General features: G+C 39.9%; 1 protein-coding gene across 2 annotated transcripts in view; it reads right to left on the reverse strand.

Annotated features, from left to right (window-relative positions):
* The window catches only part of hpca (hippocalcin), a 38,616-nt gene extending 22,652 nt beyond the window's left edge, over nt 1-15,964 (reverse strand). Inside the window, exons 1-2 of one of the 2 annotated variants that reach the window (XM_066674066.1) lie at nt 15,753-15,964; nt 10,459-10,586 (exon numbers count right to left, since the gene is read on the reverse strand). The gene's annotated coding sequence lies outside the window, so the exon portion shown is untranslated. The remainder of the gene's footprint in view (nt 1-10,458; nt 10,587-15,752) is intronic. The other variant, XM_066674065.1, reaches the window with a different exon arrangement.
* Between the last annotated feature and the right edge of the window lie 4,227 nt (nt 15,965-20,191).

The raw sequence follows: 20,191 nt of genomic DNA on the forward strand, positions 1-20,191 counted from the left end.
GGCTAGAGTGGTCACTTGTCTAATGTAGGTGAGACACACTTAGGTGCTGTGATCAAGGTTATCAAAGACATGATGATAAATGTAATGAAGTTTTGTTGTTTTAAATAGCTCCATAGCATATAGTCACTGTCCAATTAAAAACATGTATCTTCCAAAATAGCAATTTACTGGAGAAGGAAAACAATTAATTAACTTTTGATAGATATCAATGAAAAAAGATTATATTCCATTACATTTTGGAACATTTCTATGCATTCATTATGACATTTTTAAATGGTGTGAAGGGCAGCTGCTTTCCTTAAATGATGCAGTAAACTAAAAGTCCATAAAAATGAAGATACACTTTTTTAATTGGATAATGACGATATGTCCATACATTCTTAATCACTGCACTGGACATCACTGTTAAAGACATGAAATGTAAGCATATTTTGATAAAGCTAAAACTCCAGTAATCTTTTATGTGGTTTTACAAACAATATATGGAGCAATTTATTCCTCAATAATTGACAAATAGTAAAATCCACATCTGCTGGGTCTAACAGTTTTCCAGATCAAGAGTTTTACTTAACTACACATCCATGATTTAAAAGAAATAGATGAGGAATGATATGGTGTGTGTGCCTTGTGCCTTGGTCTGAAGTGATTGATTTTTTTTTTAAGTTAATTGAAGGCAAGCTCGTGCTGCTGTAATATATTATGCTTATGTGGAATAAAATATGCATATTTAAAAAAACAAGAATCAATGCATCAATGCATTATTTTCCTTTCAGTATGACCTCTTTGTCAGCTTTTCAACAATGACTGACCATGAGCAAAAGCTTCATGCTAATGCCGTTATCAAGCCCTTTGTTCTTCACAGCTCACTGGATATCAGTTTCTGAGTTCCGATTGCCAACCAGAGTGCCAGCTTCTACCCAGCCGCAAGGCCACAGCTTTGCTGCTCCACCAGCAAAAGACATAAACACATCCATCATCACCTCACGACCTTGTGGAGCTTCCTGCTGCTTCCTACAGCTGAGACAGACCGCCAAGCTTCATGAGTCATGAGTGGGTAGGAAAGTAACATAGTTACTCAGAAGGACAATAACATAGTTTTGTATGCAAACATTGGACTGTTGCCAAAGACCTGGGTAAGAACATCTGCTGAATATTAAAAATATTCACACTGGAGTTTTATGGGAGCATTGCAAACGTGATATATTGCTCTGCACCTTCTCTAATTTCACCAGTTAAATGGCATTCATTCATTATATATATATATATATAAAATAATGGAAGATAATTATATACAGTAGTACATTTTCATGTTACCATTATGGCATTTGGCCAATGCTTTTATTCAAAGAGGCTTACAAACTTTTATTGCATTACAGACAAAATCGGCCTTAGGACTCCCACATAAAACATCTTATTTGTATATTGGGTTACTCCTGCCCAAGCAGGGAATCAAAACCAAGTCTGTGATCCAACACATGTAACTATGATCTAAGGGACCCCTTATATAATAATAACCTATCAAAATAACTGTTGTTACCTTTATATCAAGCTCATGGTCACAGTAGATAAATACATCATCACAGCATCCCATGAGTCTTGGGTAAAATTGCATCTATAGCAATGTAAAGGGTTCAGTAAGGACATTAAAATTAATATTAACCCTGTGCTACAGGTCCCAGTGGGGAAAAAAACATTTTAGTTGTCCCCCATTCAAATAAATAAACTTTAAGGAAAGAAATAAATGATAATATCAATTTTTTTTTATTTTAGTGGCAACCTCCAATTAAAGTACAGAACTGATGTAATTTAGTGGTTGAAATATATTAATGAGCCAACGGGCAAAATGAATTATTAGTGGCCCAATAAAGATATTTGTGTGTCTGTATATAGATGATTGTACGGAATATCTTAAAGTATTAAGACGAAAAACTAAATAATAACTAAAGGCCAGTGGTTTAAGGAGTTAATCCGTCTACAATCCTCAAAATTTGCATTTCAAAGAATGAAATGTATCATACACACTCATTCACACTGAAGCCTGCTGCAAGTGTAAATCCCACTGAATGGGATTTAAGAGGCAGCACTAAGTGTACCAGCTTGAAGAACACAAATAGCATTCTCCAGCAGTGCTGATCTTATTAGTGAAGTAGCTGACCAAGGTTGTGAGCAGACAGCATGCAAAGTCATCAAACAGTCAATGAGAAGAAGGGTAACCTTTTACCTTTAGTGTAACCTATTACACCTGGAGAGGTAATAATGTGGTCTGTAAGTTTAATCTTTCTGTAAATACAGAAATAAACAAGCAGCCATAAGATGAAGCCGGGAGGTGCAAATATATCCTCACCTAGACTAACTGGCTCAAAGTAATAATGCAATGTCTTCTAAAGTAAATAATTTGCTCTTTTCCTGCAAAAAAGATGATACAACATACCTGAGACAGTGAAATCTTAGTCAGTGAGCTTAAATCTATTCAGTATTTTGGTCTGTCCAGAACTTCACAGGTAAGCTCCCAGGAGACAGGACAAGTGTATGACTCACTATTTCAATCAGCAGAAATCATCAATAAAAAGCTGTCCAATTGATTTTTAAGGTTCAAGGCTCAGTGACTCAGCCTGAGATGACTTTTGAGCCCCAGACACAAAGTTCTGGCAATTAACTGCAACATCACTGGGAGATTTTTAGGAAGGTACGGTGTGTTTCACACTGCAACTCTGGTGCCCTCCACTTTATTCTGCAAAGAATCTCTACAGGTCTTCATTACATTACAGACAGCCATTTGAAGTTTAAATTCCCCATTAAAGCAATATGAGGGCTCAAGATTTTGGAGTTCAATCCACATTATCCAGATCTAATCTCGGCTGCAGTATGTAGCTCAGCTTATACTTTTCCATTTTTAATTCTCCACACAAGTGCGTTGCAGACTCCGAGGACACACCCAAGTTCCGCACAGAAATTACTCTCACAGTACCTTGTTTGCTGAGGGCAAAACTGTATTGAGGTCAAGGAGAAGAGATTTCTCACTTCCCCGAGCCGTGATGGAGAGAAGCAGGCACTTGCTGAGATTGTAGCCTGTGCCAAGCCTCCAAAGCGCTGATTCGCATGGCTGTCCCACCTCCAACCTCCACCCGCCCCACCAACAGACACCGTCCCCTCACACCTGAGGGAACACATTGGACTGACACACTGATGACAGACAGCGGGAAAGAGAGTTGTCTGCACATTCATTTTGATGACTACACAAAAAGACTCAGAGCTGCTTCAGCCTGAATCTGATCAGCTTCATATCATTTGCCTCTCTGCCAAATAATAAAGCAGCCCTGACTGACTTTTAAACAACAGCATTAAAAGAAATGCTGCATATATGTCTACAAATAATAGCGGGCAACCATGGCCTAAGTTTAAAGAAGTGGACCTGGAAATTATTATTATTATTACAAGGATACTGTTGGCTCTCAGTGTGTGCAATGTTGTGACTCTGCGATGAGCTGCTAAGGAGTAATGAATGCGTATGTAAACAGATAGCCCAACTGCAGCTGTCTTTACATTAATATATACAGGTGTTGGACAATGAAAATGAAACACTTGGTTTTAGACCACAATAATTTATTAGTATGGTGTAGGGCCTCCTTTTGCGGAAAATACAGTGTCAATTCGTCTTGGGAATGACATATACAAGTCCTGCACAGTGGTCAGAGGGATTTTAAGCCATTCAGGATAGTGGCCAGGTCACTACGTGATGCTGGTGGAGGAAAACGTTTCCTGACTCGCTCCTCCAAAACACCCCAAAGTGGCTCAATAATATTTAGATCTGGTGACTGTGCAGGCCATGGGAGATGTTCAACTTCACTTTCATGTTCATCAAACCAGTCTTTCGCCAGTCTTGCTGTGTGCATTGGTGCATTGTCATCCTGACACACGGCACCACCTTCAGGACACAATGTTTGAACCATTGGATGCACATGGTCCTCCAGAATGGTTCGGTAGTCCTTCGCAGTGATGTGCCCATCTAGCACAAGTATTGGGCCAAGGGAATGCCATGATATGGCAGCCCAAACCATCACTGATCCACCCACATGCTTCACTCTGGGCATGCAACAGTTTGGGTGGTACGCTTCTTTGGGGCTACTCCACACCGTAACTCTCCCGGATGTGGGGAAAACAGTAAAGGTGGACTCATCAGAGAACAATACATGTTTCACATTGTCCACAGCCCAAGATTTGTGCTCCTTACACCATTGAAACCCATGTTTGGCATTGGCACGAGTGACCAAAGGTTTGGCTATAGCAGCCCGGCCGTGTATATTGACCCTGTGGAGCTCCCGACGGACAGTTCTGGTGGAAATAGGAGAGTTGAGGTGCACATTTAATTCTGCCGTGATTTGGGCTGCTGTGGTTTTATGTCTTTTGGATACCATCTGGGTTAGCACCCGAACATCCCTTTCAGACAGCTTCCTCTTGCATCCACTGTTAATCCTGTTGGATGTGTTTTTTCCTTCTTGGTGGTATGCTGACATTACCCTGGATACCGTGGCTCTTGATACATCACAAAGACTTGCTGTCTTGGTCACAGACGCGCCAGCAAGACGTGCACCAAGAATTTGTCCTCTTTTGAACTCTGGTATGTCACCCATAATGTTGTGTGCATTGCAATATTTTGAGCAAAACTGTACTCTTACCCTCTGCTAACTGAACCTTCACACACTGCTCTTACTGGTGCAATGTGCAATTAATGAAGATTGGCCACCAGGCTGGTCCAATTTAGCCATGAAACCTCCCACACTAAAATGACAGGTGTTTCAGTTTCATTGTCCAACCCCTGTATGTACAACTGTTAAACTGATCAAAACGAACGCTTAAACACAAATTTTGACTTGACCTCACAAGTTCACTTCTCTTTTGTAAATCATACATATTTCCATGAATGTTACTGGAGGAAAAATGTTTTGTGCTTTTCATCCTTAATTTATAGTACACTGTGAATGGGCAGCTGGCACATTATCATTTTTTTAAATAAAAAAAAAATTAAGTGATAATAACCGAGACCCAGTGCTCTGCTCTGACCATAATATTAATGCAACATTTCATTTAAAGGCTATAAAACAATAAATCTGTTCATTCAAAGCACCTCCTCTCCTGCTACTGGACAATTTAGAATTTGTGCTATCCTGGGAAAGTGACATTTATCAGGTTTCTTCTTTAAAAAAAAGTCAGTTTTGGGCTCTGAGGCAGCTGAGTGTTTCTGAAAACTGCATGGTCCCTTCTGGGCAATAAGTGCTTGTATTGCTTTTACATGAGAAGATGGAAAAATAAAAGCCCCTTAGAATTCATAAAGCCATAAAATTAACCACATTAGCCATGGATAAGTCAGCTTACTGAAAAAGTTGAAAAGGGTGTGATCATCTTGGTCTCTGTGCTTTCACAAAGAATTGCAGCTATTACCATTTAGGTATGATCTGCATGTTTTGATTGAAAACACTAATTATTCATCAGAGCATATGATAGAACTGTTGAACATTGCTGATTAAAAATATTCAGAGGAAAAATAAACACATGAGAATATATGCATTGTTTTCATACAGCAATCTCAAATAAGTGTGAACTATCCAAGCTATTTCTCAGCATAAGGGCTTGGGAAATGGCACAAAACACGAGGGAAGGGAAAATATTTTAGAAACTATGTTATTTGATTCATTATAGACCCCAATAGGCCATTTCCTGCCATGATGAGAACCATACTAAAAATACACATCCTCACTCAACAGAATTCAAATTGGCCATCTCAGCAAAATTTCCCCCTTTCACCAGCTATCATGTGGCACAGTAGACAGCCTCAGAGCAGGAAGCCTCCCCCACAACCCCCAGGCCTGGGATCAAATACTCACCACAAGTTCACTTTGATCCACTGGTTATGCATACAGAGCTGTGACCTTTCTTCATCTGGCTATGTATTTCTGGTGTGTAGTAGCTGACTGACTATCTGTCTCTGCTTCCTTTTGGTAACGAGGCATATCGATACCCGACAACATGCTCACACGATCAACATCCTGTCTTTGCCTAGTGATCTATAAATACAAAAGGTGACACCTAAATGCATCACAACTACATTAACTACCTGCATTATAGATGGAACATTTGTTAAAATGTTTAAAAACACCTATTTGTCCATCTTTTGTTTTGAAATATAAAAATTAAACAGTATGTCCCCATTTGCTGCACTGACTATTTTATACCACTCCAAAAGTGCTGAATGGCACTCCATCACTCCAGAGAATACAGTTCCACTACTCCACACCTCAATACCGGAGGGCTTTATACCCCTCATGCCCACACTTGGCATTGAGTTGCTCCAGAGCAGCCGTTCTATTAGACATTTATATTTATATTCTGGGATGTAAATACCACTGTCAGCAATGAATAGACCCATCAGAATGGGTGTCAACATACATTATATACACTGAACTGTCACTGGATTGACAACACCTACTTTGTATCTACATTCATTTTATCAGCTCCACCGATATGTTCTACAGTTACAGACTGTAGTCCACCTGTTTCAGCAATAAGCACTGCAGGGATACTGACGTGGTGGTGTGTTAGTGTATGTTTTGCTGGTAAGAGTAGATCAGACACAGCAGTGCTGCTAGAGTTTTTAAACCTTAGTGTCACTGCTGGACTGAGAGCAGTCCCGCAACAAAAAATATCCAGCCGACAGGGTTCTGTGCCTGCTGATGAAGGACTAGAGGCCGACCAACACAAACTGTGCAGCAACAGATGAGCTACTGTCACTGGCTTTACATCTACATGGTCCAATAAGGTAGGTGTGTCTAACAGAGCGGACAGTGAGTGGACACAGTGTTTAAAAACTCCACTCGTATCAGTGCAACACACCACCACATGTCACTACAATGGTGACAATGATCCACCATCATACCTGATCTGTGGTGGTCCTGTGGGGTGCCTAACCATTAAAGAACAGGGTGACAGGAGGTTAACAATGTATGCAGAGTAATAGATGGACCACATTCTGAAACTGCAGAACTACAAAGTGTTCCTGTATGGTCAGTGGAGCTGATAAAATGGATAGTGAGTGTAGGTGTAAGTGTAAACGTTAGGTGTTGCTAAGTGTACACATATAGCACTGTATCTGTTATCTATTATATACTCTAGACTAACTAAAATATGCCTTTTTATTATTCTACTATTTTAGAGGAGGCATTAAATTTGACCTTTTTTCCAAATCATCATTTTACCTTTAGTAAGACCTTAAAGGAGACATTCTGAAATTCAGTGTTTGTTAAAGAAAGATTGCATTCTAAGTCTATTTGGACCATTCCTGTTTGTCTGTTTATCTTAAAATGCTTTACACAATGGAAAGGGCATCTGTTTTTTGTTTAGTAATAACCCAAAAATGTATAAATTTTCAAATGACAGCCACCAATGGTACATTATGATATTTCCAATGAGCATCTGGCTTCCTCCAAAGGCAAAAGATTTTAAAGGCATTCCACCCTCCTTGGCTTTTTCTAATGCACTGCACATATGCACGGTCAGATGAGGGTAATCAATATTTGTTTTTCTCATTTCACTATATCAGTCTGCAAGAGCTACAGTAGATATAGGAGCCTTGGGAACAAACTGTGTTGCTAATTGATGCAATTTCCACTTGGAAAATGGCTCAGGATACCAGTAAATTGATTTGTTTTTGTAAATTTGAACAAAGCACTTTGTGAAAATCCCTCTATGTATCTTCGGAACCTTCTAGACTGCTGACACTAATCCAGAGAGGATGAGAAAACTTTGACAAACAGCTCCATCATAAAACTTTCCATGTGTTGCTTGTTATGTTCATCTCTGCCCCTGCTTTGTTATTCCTTCCCACTGTCAAATTCACCCTGAAATCCCCAGTATCCTTCCTCTGGTCAAGCATGAGAGCCATATTAATTCCCTAGTGCCAGCAAAAGGTCAGGAGAGTAGGCCAGCCGACTCAACAGTGCTCACTGCTGAACACGGTAAGAATGATCTGATGCCTAATGCACCTAATGCACAACATTCAGGTGATATGAGGGAGACAAGAGTTGAGGGAGCAGCATGAAACCATGTAACAGCAAGTTTTTTTTTATTTCTTTGATTGTTATTTTTAATTGATCATATAATTTACAATAAAAATAATGTACACTGTAAAAATGTGACCCATTAGTTACTTAAAACAATTATTGCAACAAAGTGACACGTTATAGTAATGAGTAGATTCTAATTTTAAAACTTTTAATTAACATTTATTGAATAAATCAACTACATTTAAGCAAGAAAACTATGCAAATGTTAATAAAACGAACAGTTAAAATGAGTTGGATTTAGTAATAGCATGCCTACATATGAATTAATATATCTCAAAAATATTTAGTAAATAAAATTAATTTCACAAGTAAAATTAATTAATATTGACTAATTAACTGAGTAAACTTAATATTTACTAAATATCTTGAAAAAATTGATTAGCATGTACTAAATATCTGGAGAAAACTTGTTTCTATTTACTAATTTATATGTGCCAGAACTTTATATCTGTTCAATAATATTATGTGTCGCTTTGTTGCCATAAAAGTTTTATTTTAAATCTAACAAATATCGTGTCCTTTTTGTGCCATATTCGAGTCAACAGACCAATATGCATAAAAATAATACCTGTTAACATATATTCAACTCTTGCAACATTTATTTGTGCAAAAATCTAAGTATACAACTACAACAGGGATCACAGGCAGTGATGAGCAGTTGGGAATGTGATGCAAGGTCAAAACTTATTTCACAAACGTCCGGGATTTTGTTTTTCTAGAGCTTACATAGAATTTAGAGAAGCGTTTTGTTCACAAACTAGTCCCGCCCTCCCCTACTCCGATTGGTTCGCTTGAGTGAGAAGGGGGCGTGGTGAAGTAGTCTAAAATCTTCGGATTGGACGGTCTGACTGTAGCGCTAACGTTATTGGTCGATAACCTTCTCTGTAAACATTTAATTGGTCAGTCTGCACGTCAGTAGTCGTTCAGCCCCCACCCTTTGGTTTTGCTGTTTCGGATCACTTAAGGTGGAAATGCCTCTAAACTCTGGAGACGACTAACTGCATTACTGAAAGTGCTAACTACAAAACTAAACATCTCGAGTTACAAATGAGTTTCTCTGGTAATTCAAACAGTGAATTAAAAACTTACAGACAAGTTAAACTTCATCCACGTACAAACAACTGTCGTTTTTCCCTCTCAAACACACCGATCCACCTTAAAAAATGAGCTGAGCTTAGAACTGCGTGTCCCCACATTTAAGAGCACAATTTTACAATTTAAAAAAATAATTGTGCCTTTCCTATTAATAATTTAAAAGCTCTTAACTTTGGGAAGTCCGAGGACGTTCAGAACCCAATAATGCTGGTGTCCACGAGTTTCAAAATGTGTTGGGAAGAAGTGTATGAAGATTAAAATTAAAGAAATCCCAATGAGTAAAATCTATTAGCTACATTTTCTGGATCTTTGGTGTTACTGATAAAACATGAATAAATTCTATTCAACATATTACAGCTAGTTTTATTCAGCCGAAATTGTGAAAAAATGCTATTAAAACTTTACTATTATATTAAAAGTATTCATTAATACTTCAATTAATACTCAATTAGATTTCAAACTACATAATGTCTTTTTTATTATGTGCAAGTTACTATTAGTTTTTAACTAAATATTAATTGACCCCAGTCCCACTTTTACAGTGTAGACCATTTTGTTTATTCATTCATTTCCCCCACCTCCTGGAGGGGGCACCAGTCCTTCATAGGGCGACACACACTCACACACTTACACCTATGGACACTTGAGTTACCAATCCAACTACCAATGTGTGTTTTTGGCCTGTTGGATGAAAACAGAGCACCCGGAGAAAACCCACGTGGACACGGAGAACACACCAAACTCCTCACAGACTCCATCTCAAATATAACATATATATTTACCATATATATAACATTTTTGACTTTTTTTGCTGATATAATCCTGAAGCTGATATGTTTTTTGTACACAGTGAAAAAAATGAACTTTTAATATAACACTCATGCATAACAAAATATAAATTAAATGTACATTTGATTTTTACACACTTTCCCATAGCAATATCCTGATTCAGATACTGGGAGTTGACTGTGTGTTTGCTGTGGTGGAAGATGTTCAGCGAGGCGTGGTGTGTTCAGAAACAGAGGAAGAAGGAGAAGCAATGAAGACAGGCTGAAGTGCCAGAGCTCTGTGGCTCAGCCTGACCTCGTGGAAACAGAGAAAAGAAGCAGAAGAGCTGGAGGCATTTTTTTTCTGCATTTCTTCTCTTCTCTTCCCCATGGAATATCTCATTGGGTGCCAACGCGAGCAAAGCTTAGGAGGGAGTGTAGGGGTGGGGGGTGGGTTTCTTGCAAAACAGAGCACTCACATGTTCTCAGCTTGAAAAAGCAGCCATTATTCCTGCAAACTATCACAGCACAGCAGTAGAGCACAGTACATCAGCGCTGATTAGCTGCGTGCAACATCCGATAGAATCCAGTTGAGTGTCTCCGCAGTCTGGACACATAAATAATAGCACTGCTTTTAGTTCCACTTAAACATAAACACGCACTTATGGAAAATCCTCTCTCTTATTATTTCTGCCTTGCTCTCATTCACTCACACATACACATACATACACACACGCACACACACACACACAAACATGTATATAGTAGAAAAATCACATTTGGTCTGTGAGAGATCATTAGAATCAGGCACAGAGCGGGTGCTGGGCGTAATTGCTGCCTTGTCAGCATTCACTAATGGAGGCCTGAGACCACTGCTATGGCGCTTTGGAGAGGGGGAAGTGAGAGGCTCTCTGTGGGTGGTACAGCCCACATCCACATCCACCCCAGAGACTGAGCCCAAATACACTACACAATCACATCCCATAATACATCTGCAATCATGACTGAGGGGGGGCCATGGTCATGTGAGAGACCAACAACAATGGCATGGTAACAGGGACAGAGGTCTGCATCATTATACTCAGTAAATAAGAATGCACACTGATGTTTAATACAACTGTATAATATATTGCTTGTAAATTTTGTCACAATATTGGCCTGATTGGCACAATGACAACAATTGCCTATATTGGACATGCCTTCAACCATTCAAAACATGAATTACTGTGTGTTCTACGCCTATTCCCAAACAATTTCCAGAATGATTCTCTTCATTGATGAACTGAGATATATCCAACAATGCAAGGCCCTCTTTAATCATGTGACGATGCTCATTCCACAGTGCATTGTATATGTAGCAAGGCAAACCATATGTACATTCTAGAAATAGATTAAATTGGGAAAATGGAAATAAGTAATGAGCACATTTCAAAGACTGTGGCCATTAAATATTATCTATTCATATTTACAACAGGAAGAAAGCAGGAAATGTGTGTGTGTATATAACAAAAATGTACCAAGAAAACTCTAAGTGCAACACTAAGTGCAATATCCAGTAATTCAGGATTATTTTAACTCAATTTTCTCCCCACCATTAGACAACGCCAATTTCACTCATTTGCTTGAACTCCCCAAGTAAAAACATAAAGTGCTTTTTTTATTCTCAGTAGGGCTGTCGTAAGCATCCATCCATCCATCCATTATCTGTAACCGCTTATCCAATTTAGGGTCACGGGGGGTCCAGAGCCTACCTGGAATCATCGGGCGCAAGGCGGGAATACACCCTGGAGGGGGTGCCAGTCCTTCACAGGGCAACACAGACACACACACATTCACTCACACCTACAGACACTTTCAAGTCGCCAATCCACCTGCAACGTGTGTTTTTGGACTGTGGGAGGAAACCGGAGCGCCCGGAGGAAACCCACGCGGACACGGGGAGAACACACCAACTACTCACAGACAGTCACCCGGAGCGGAAATCGAACCCACAACCTCCAGGCCCCTGGAGCTGTGTGACTGCGACACTACTTGCTGCGCCACCGTGCCGCCCTGTCGTAACCACAGTATGGTAATTCCACGCTATTGACCAGCCAGCCGCAAGGACTCCACCACAATGTATACATGTTTTCTTTTTTTTGCCTGGTCATTCTAGTTTTACATTTTGGGGTGTGTGTGTGTGTAATGAACGTTAAATAAATTCATTTAAAAAGTCGTAAAAAAGGTTGAGTGTAATTATTCCCAACTTTTGGCTTCCGAACTGTAGCTGAACGGCTGAGTGTCAGTCTTCGCTTTATAAAATGGACACAATGGCAGCAGTCCTAGTCACAAAACCAAATGCACCTTCGCCAGTTTAGGAGCAATTCAGCTTTCAACCAAATGAAAAAGGAGAGCCAAGCAATTCAGACCAGGCAATATGCAAAATCTGTGCCAGAAAAGTCGCTGTGAAATGGAGAAAGGTGAATTTGAGACCTCATCTAGCTACCTATAATCCAACTATGAAAAAGACCAACTGCCTCCTCCAGCACAGAGTCATGGAGCAACCTCAAAAGGCACAGTTCAGGTCGGTCCCAGGTGACAGTGAGGAGTGTAGCACTAGAATCAGGATGAATTAAGTAATTTGGGATGATAATATTGCAGTGTTGAGCCCTGATAAAACACCACATGGGAAATACTTTCACCTCGACAACCATAATTCTTAGTGCACAATATGCAACAAAATTGTGCCTTAGCATTTCACCCTTGCATGGCAGAGAGCACACACACACACACACACACACACAAACACACACATACTACCAAGCCGACAAAGTGAACACTGGTTCATGCTTCCTCCAAAAAATGTAAAATTAGCCACTGCTGCTTTTCAAATTACTGTAAACCCAACCTCATAGAGAAGCTTGGAAGAGAAGCGTAACGGCCAATTGTGCCATTAGCTCTGGTGATGGGGGAAATGGTGGGCCATTTGTCTCACTCAAAATGTGCCACACAAGAGCCCCAATAGATCCATATTCATTATGTCCACCCTTTGCCTTAATTTTTTTTTAATTACAGCTTCCATTCTTTCAGTCTTCTTATCAATCTCCCAAAGAAATCTCCCTGAATATGGGTCCCTTGTTTTTTAAACGCTTAAAGAGTTCAGGCTTCAAAGTCAGAAAGTCATTTGTATTTATAGATTTAATCCAATCTAACCCTAGATGCATAACAAAACAATAATGGGCATTTCGGGTGTAATCTGTAACCTGTTGATGTTTAGACTAAAAGAATGGAAAGTCCAAATGGTGTAAGGAGGACAAAAGTAGAATTGACAAAGTCCTTAAAATATTGGTATAAGCTATCTGTCAAATTTAACATCTGTCCGATGATATTCTGATACAAATATAAACATGATCACTGTGGATCTCTAATAATTGCAAAGCTGACCTTTTGTCTAAATATATATTAGCCCTTATGCTTGTTCCATGGGTGGTATTCTTTTCAAGATGCACTGAACTAAAGACATGCTTGTCAAAATGAAAAACTGTCATTACCAATGAAGGGTGCAGTATTTCAAACCAGAACATCAGAGTGTCTGCTTATCACTAGAGCACTGTGATAAGGTGGACTAGTCCAACATCTTTTTAACGGTCTTAAATGAACTTCCAACATGAGCCATCCTAATGTGCACATTAGATCTGACCTTTCACCAGCACTAAAAGCCATCACATGCTTCCAACTAACAGTTCGTTGCGAATTAATGAGACAGACAATGAGCCCAAGAGACTTCTAAAAGAAGTCTAAGAAAAAGCCCCAATGGGAGAATCATGCCACATGGAGGAAACGCCTCATGGATCTACTGCGTGAATCCAATAATGTAAAATGGTGCTGTTAATGGAATGCACTTCCATACAGCGCCCTTGAGTTACTGTCATCTTCAATTTGCTCTTCCTTCACTCAGCTGGAGACTGACTTTCAAAGGAAAACATCCAAATAGAAGAGCCCAGTCCCATTCACTGCAGTTCAGATGGACATACTAAGTGCCCTGGCTAAGGCATGTAACACATGCACACATACAACATGTAACACATGAACATATATTATCTGAAAAAAGCATAAAAGCATAATGTCAACCGTTACCTGTTGTATCACTAAACACCCTCTTCAGTACTTCTTGTAATTAAATGTGGCCTGAAGGGATTCAGAATTATCCACAACAAGCTTAAACGGACTGTAAGTGATGGGCCCTCCACACTTCCCTTGTCTTTATCTCCTTACATAACAGCCACGCTTATCAACGTACACAGCACTTCAGGCAAACACAGCTGATAGACGCTCAGGCATTGCTCAGCGTATGGCTCTGTTTCCATCTGCCATTCACATGACACCATCTGATCCATAATACCAGTTTATGCTAAGCAAATTATTGGACACAAATCTCAGGGAAACACCATCATTGTAACACGTATCATCACTATATGTGCACTGTCAGATGGCAGCATAATGAGGGTGTGCACATGACACAATTATGGGCTGAAATATAGTAAGGCATTTTTTCCTGCGATATCTTGGCACCCAGATAAAGCCATTATTTTAAAGTCCTTTCTCTCTCTAGTAGTCAGCAGTTATATATAGAACCGTGAGTAAATAATTTTGATGTATATAGTTATATATTGTTCATTGTTGCTTAATTACAGCACTAAAAATGGTTCTGCAATTGGTATAATTTAAAGAGCCTTTTTTTTTTACTAAACACTGTCTACTTAGCTGCTTTGTGTATCTTATGCTTGCTAATAAATGCTCTTACCACATTTCAGGTATAGGCGACTCTATATGCTCCGTAGTGAAGACCACCTAATGACCAACAATCAATAGTAATTCAGTAAGTTCATGCACCTCATGTAATGAATGTTGTTTGCTTGACTTTCTTCAATTGTGCGAAAAACAGCCAAGATGCCAAAGGCAGCAAACCTCCAAGGCTCATATAAACCACAAAGCTACTGGCTTAATTTTGTAAACTATTAACTGGCACTGGCTGAATATTCTCTGCAATTTATGCTAGAATAAGTGAATTATTCACGTTTTTTATTTACAAAACATTTTATAAGTAACTACACAGATGCAGTGCAGCGTTAAAATCGGCTTCGGATAAATGCATGTGAAGGGTATCTTATGTAATTGAATACCTCTATAGGTAAATACACCGCACTTGCTCAAAGGGGTGTTTCAGTTATGTCCACCCGTATTCCGGCACGCCTCGCCTCCTTCACTCTGATTGGCTAGTTGAATCGTGACTCCTGCTCTACAAGTGGCTAGCAGTTTATACTCCCAGCCAGCCAATAGTGTTGCAGAAGGTGAGATCTCTCTAGCCAATAGTAACGCAGGAAGCGAGATACTGCTAGTCAATCAGCGTTTAGGGAGGCGGGAAGTGTCGGAAAACGGATAGGAAAGAAAAATAGCGCCTGTCCCACGATTATTCTTCATGAAAGCGATGAATTCCATTAGAGGTGTTTCATTCACAAAAAGTACAGCTTAGATTGTGCACAAGCTAAAAATAAGCAGCACACGACGAGGCAGGCTTATGTAACTCTAACTGAAAACTACCTGATTTATGTTAACGGTGTATTTATTTGTCTATGTCCATAATATGCAGCCCTCGTGGTGAGTGTTTAATGTACTCACAGCCACAGCAGCTTCAGAAACCACACGTTTCTCGTCCTTATTAAGTATTTAAACGTTCTTATGAATATTGCAGACGAGGGACAGGAAAAGAGAGAAAGCCTAGCGTCGTACTTACCGTGTCCGAAAAGCCTCGACTCTTCCTCGGCTGTTGTTTTCAGAGAGAAGGCGCTATCCGTGCTGCTGCTCCTCACTGCATCAGAGCATGCTCTCTCTCTCTCTCCCTCTCTCTCTCTCTCTCTCTCTCTGCCCCTCGGACGGATTGATGGAGGGTGGATGGATGGAGGGAGGGACGGAGGGAAGTTGAGGAGGGAACGAGCCGTTGCTGCTCTCAGGTCCTGCGGCGAGGTTAGAGGATTTTAAAGCAGAGGAGAGGGGGCAGGGGGAGGGCAGGATTACGTGGTGCTGCTTTAATAAGATGTCAAAATGCCGATTGGTGTCAGGACCCTCAGCCCTGCTTCCACCAATCACAACCATGACCACCTCCTGTTGCCCCCCGTTTGCACGAGTGTAATGGGACTTTGGACCTTTGGGAGTAAGACAGTACAGATACCTGCTGGTGACATCCCTTAATTAAAATGAATACGTGGCCACAACTTACTGAAGAAATGCTCACGTCTGCTCAGTGAACAAGTGACATATGGTGACTGAGGAAGCATTATTTCAGAAACATAATACCACGGCTCTCTCTCATTTTACATTGGCTCGTAGTTGAACATAGGCTCAAGGTTCCCAAATCTGAGGGCTAGTTACCAAGATATCTTCCATGCAACACTAAGTGAGCAGCTTTATTGTTTTTCTGACTGTTCCTCCATAGGTGTTCTTTGTGTTTATTCGAGCTTGAGCTCTTGCTTTTTCCACTGCCCATGTTTCAACATTCAAGAACACAAAGAGCAAGAACAGTTAAAGTACCCAGATATTGTTCCTAATTTCACCATAAAGAACGATAATGCATAGCTTTGAGACTTGCCAATGAAAATGACCAGAAAGTCCCATCATTTGCTCTTTTCAAGAATATTATCCTATAGACCACAAGTCCATTCTTTACTGTCTTCCTATTGGGAAACTCTGTCCAATTTTGTTGAAATTAATTGTCAGTTTTGCCTAATCTTACACTCATTCATGAAATTATAAAGCAGGAGACAGGGTCTTCTTTGGGACCATGTGAACAGGATTTGAATATGCAGCAACCACATACATGGCATGGGAACAAGATAGTTTAATAGTCATGACTCAACCACTCAACTAACTTGTTTCCATAACTTCTGGATTAGGACCTTTTTTGTTTGGTTGGTTGGTTTTTGTCCACACATTATGATCTTATTTCCACACTGTAGAAATTTAGGACTTATGACAGTTCAACCTAAAATGTTTGAATATCTTTGCTTCAGTGCTGGACCTGGAGGTTGTAGGTTCAAGTCCCACTCCAGGTGACTGTCTGTGAGAAGTGTGGTGTGTTCTCCCTGTGTCCACGTGGGTTTCCTCCGGGTGCTCCGGTTTCCACCCACAGTCCAAAAACACACGTTGGTAGGTGGATTGGTGACTCAAAAGTGTCCAAATGTCTGAATGTGTGAGTGTGTGTTACTCTGTGAAGGACAGGTGCCCACTCCAGGGTGTGTTGATGCCTTGTGCCCAATGATTCTGAGTAGGCTCCGGACCCCTGCGTGACCCTGAACTGGATAAGCGGTTACAGAATGAATGCATGAATGCTTTAATACTGCTGCATTAGTTCTAGCTGTATGTGAGAATAAAAGGTGCTCTTGACGCAACTATAGCTACAGTTGAATTCATGTTGCATAGATTGGTTATGCATTAAGGAATTCAATCATTGATATGAATTCCATCAGTTCTGGCTGAATGTGAGTGTAGTAGGTGCACATGAAGCATTTTGTTATACTTGAATTTAGCGAGTACTGATGAATCAGCTGTCACTTAATGAATGAATGAACTTATAGCTGATTCATCAAGTCTGTCTGAATGCATGTCTCTAAGCAATTGAGGCAGGTTCATCTGAAATCAACTGACATGGATTATATGCATTTCTTGGGGAGATGTTGTGTCAATCTATACATCTCTATATAATGAGTTCGACCCTATTCAGAAATTATCAAGATGCAGCCAAAATTCTGACTGAGACATAAGGCTATTAACTTTAAAGGTCATGTAGTGAGTCAGTTCCCTGAGAAGCAGAGAGGATGGCTAATAATAGCCTTTGTTAAATTAAATGAGAATAAAGTAAGCTGTTCCCTAATCAGAAACGTGGAATCAGCAGAGCATTATATTGGGACATGTAGGTTGCTCAATGGGGCTCAGAGATTGCAGCTGTATTGTGATGAACCTCCAAATGTCATAGCCAAGGATTCTAATAATGTCATGTTTTGGGTCTTTGGCGAATGGACTGACCTGTTCCACATTGTTTCTTTTATCACAGTGCTTCAGTACTCATCCTCTGGGAATTCAATATTCTGAATGTGATCTGTTACACAGTTGCAAATGCACCTTAAAATAAATGCAACAACCTGATACCAGTAATTATGAGAGCTACATAATAGAGTGACCAATTTAGACTATGCTTTGATAACAAATAACAGCTCTGTGTGAGGAATGTGGCCACAAATATAGAACTGCCATACAGTCAATAATTAGAATTTAAAAAGAGGGCAGGCTAATTATTTTGCACTGAAATGTTACTGAAAATTGGGGAGCAAAGAAAATAGGGTTCAGTTTTTAGACCCAAGTAGAATGTATTGTTATAATTTTAATTGGGCATTATTGAAGAAGAAGCATGCAGTAAAACTACAGTGCTGTTATTAAAAATTAAATCCCTCAAAAAGAGCTCTCTCTGCAGGGGTCTAAGAAGTTGGGTTTTTGAGGGGGATACAACTCCCCACATTTCAGGAAACCTTGAAAAATGTAAAAAATATATTTAAAAATGAACAAAAGTGTAAAATATATGGATTGTAGTTAAGCGTGGAGTCGGTGTTTTTATGTTGTTTTATGTACATCCATCCATCCATTATCAGTAACCCTTATCCAGTTCAGGGTCGTGGTGGGTCCAGAGCCTACCTGGAATCATTGGGCACAAGGCGGGAATACACCCTGGAGGGGGCGCTAGTCCTTCACGGGGCAACACACACACTCACACTTTTTTGAGTCGCCAATCCACCTACCAATGTGTTTTTCGACTGTGGGAGAAAACCAGAGCAAACCCATGTAGACACAGGGAGAACACACCAAACTCCTTACAGACAGTCACCCGGAGCGGGAATCAAACCCCCAACCTCCAGGTCCCTGGAGCTGTGTGACTGCGACACTACCTGCTGTGCCACCTGTTTTACACACATATTTTTTACATCCACTGTATCTGTGCACTGGTTATGTTTCATTACAGTGAAATTGATCATTTCCCTTTGGTGATACTACAGATTTAGGCATGCATATTGGATCCCAGTATAATATTGCAACTAAAGTAGTTTTCGTCTATGTTTTGAAAACACCAATATTTTAGTTGCAATACACCTAACTAGCTTGCACATCACTCATACATTCACTCCCATTAAGCAGGCTACTAGTTCTCCACAAGTGAGCACTAATCAGTCACATCACTTTGATGCTATATAAGATTTGTGTTTGGTGTCAATGACACTGCCTACTAGTTGATTTTAATAATTTGCTTAAATTGCTTATATCTTAAATGTGTAGCCTGAGCATGGGAACAACACAGTTCATCATATCAACAATATGATTGGTCACTGTTCAGTGCTTTTTCAAAAAATTCACTCAGAAAGAGAAAACGCAGCTTGTGCCGCAGCAGTCGTACTTGTCTATGTGTTGTATGTATGACATTTTACATACCGTATGCAGCACCCACGACTTAAAGTGCCTTCCTTTTTCTTTCTGCCATTTTACAATAAACTACTGACCAGCCCCTGGAAGCCTCTGAGACAATTTAGGATTTTGCAGGCCTGGAAACTAAATCTGCTAGAACAGACTTGATGGACTAAAGTGCCCTAAAGTGTCATCTAATGCGACAGAAGTATGTTTGAGCAACAATTTTCCATTATCCTTTAGCATTTTATAACACATGCATTTACAAGACTTCCAGCATTATGCAAGGATGCACTGTCATCCTGGATATGCAGAGGAAGATGGCACAAGGTTTGGTTGCTAAAGATTCTTCAGAAAGATCCATGAATCATAATCTGTGAGGATGTGTGAGGGTAAGTTGTAAAATGTTTTGACACATCTATAACTTTATTTAAACATTGGTGGTCAGTGAACTCATCACTTGCTCTGGAATGGACGTGCCATTGATTTTGCAAGCCTTGCTAAAGGCTTTAGGTTTTTAAAAGTTAGTAATTATTTTCATAAATCTGGACTCACGTTGTTCACTACTTTATAGATAATCCTAAAGGTACTGGATGGAGCTCCATTACTCTGAACAATGGAGTTCCACTGCACCACAACAAAGTGCTCAGGGCTTCAGACCACACATGCCATTGAACATGGCGATTTGGTTCATGTGCAGGTGGTCTGGAGCGCATAAGTGGTGCTAGC

The sequence above is a fragment of the Hoplias malabaricus genome, chromosome 6, assembly GCF_029633855.1.
Source record: "Hoplias malabaricus isolate fHopMal1 chromosome 6, fHopMal1.hap1, whole genome shotgun sequence".
NCBI lineage: Eukaryota > Metazoa > Chordata > Actinopteri > Characiformes > Erythrinidae > Hoplias > Hoplias malabaricus.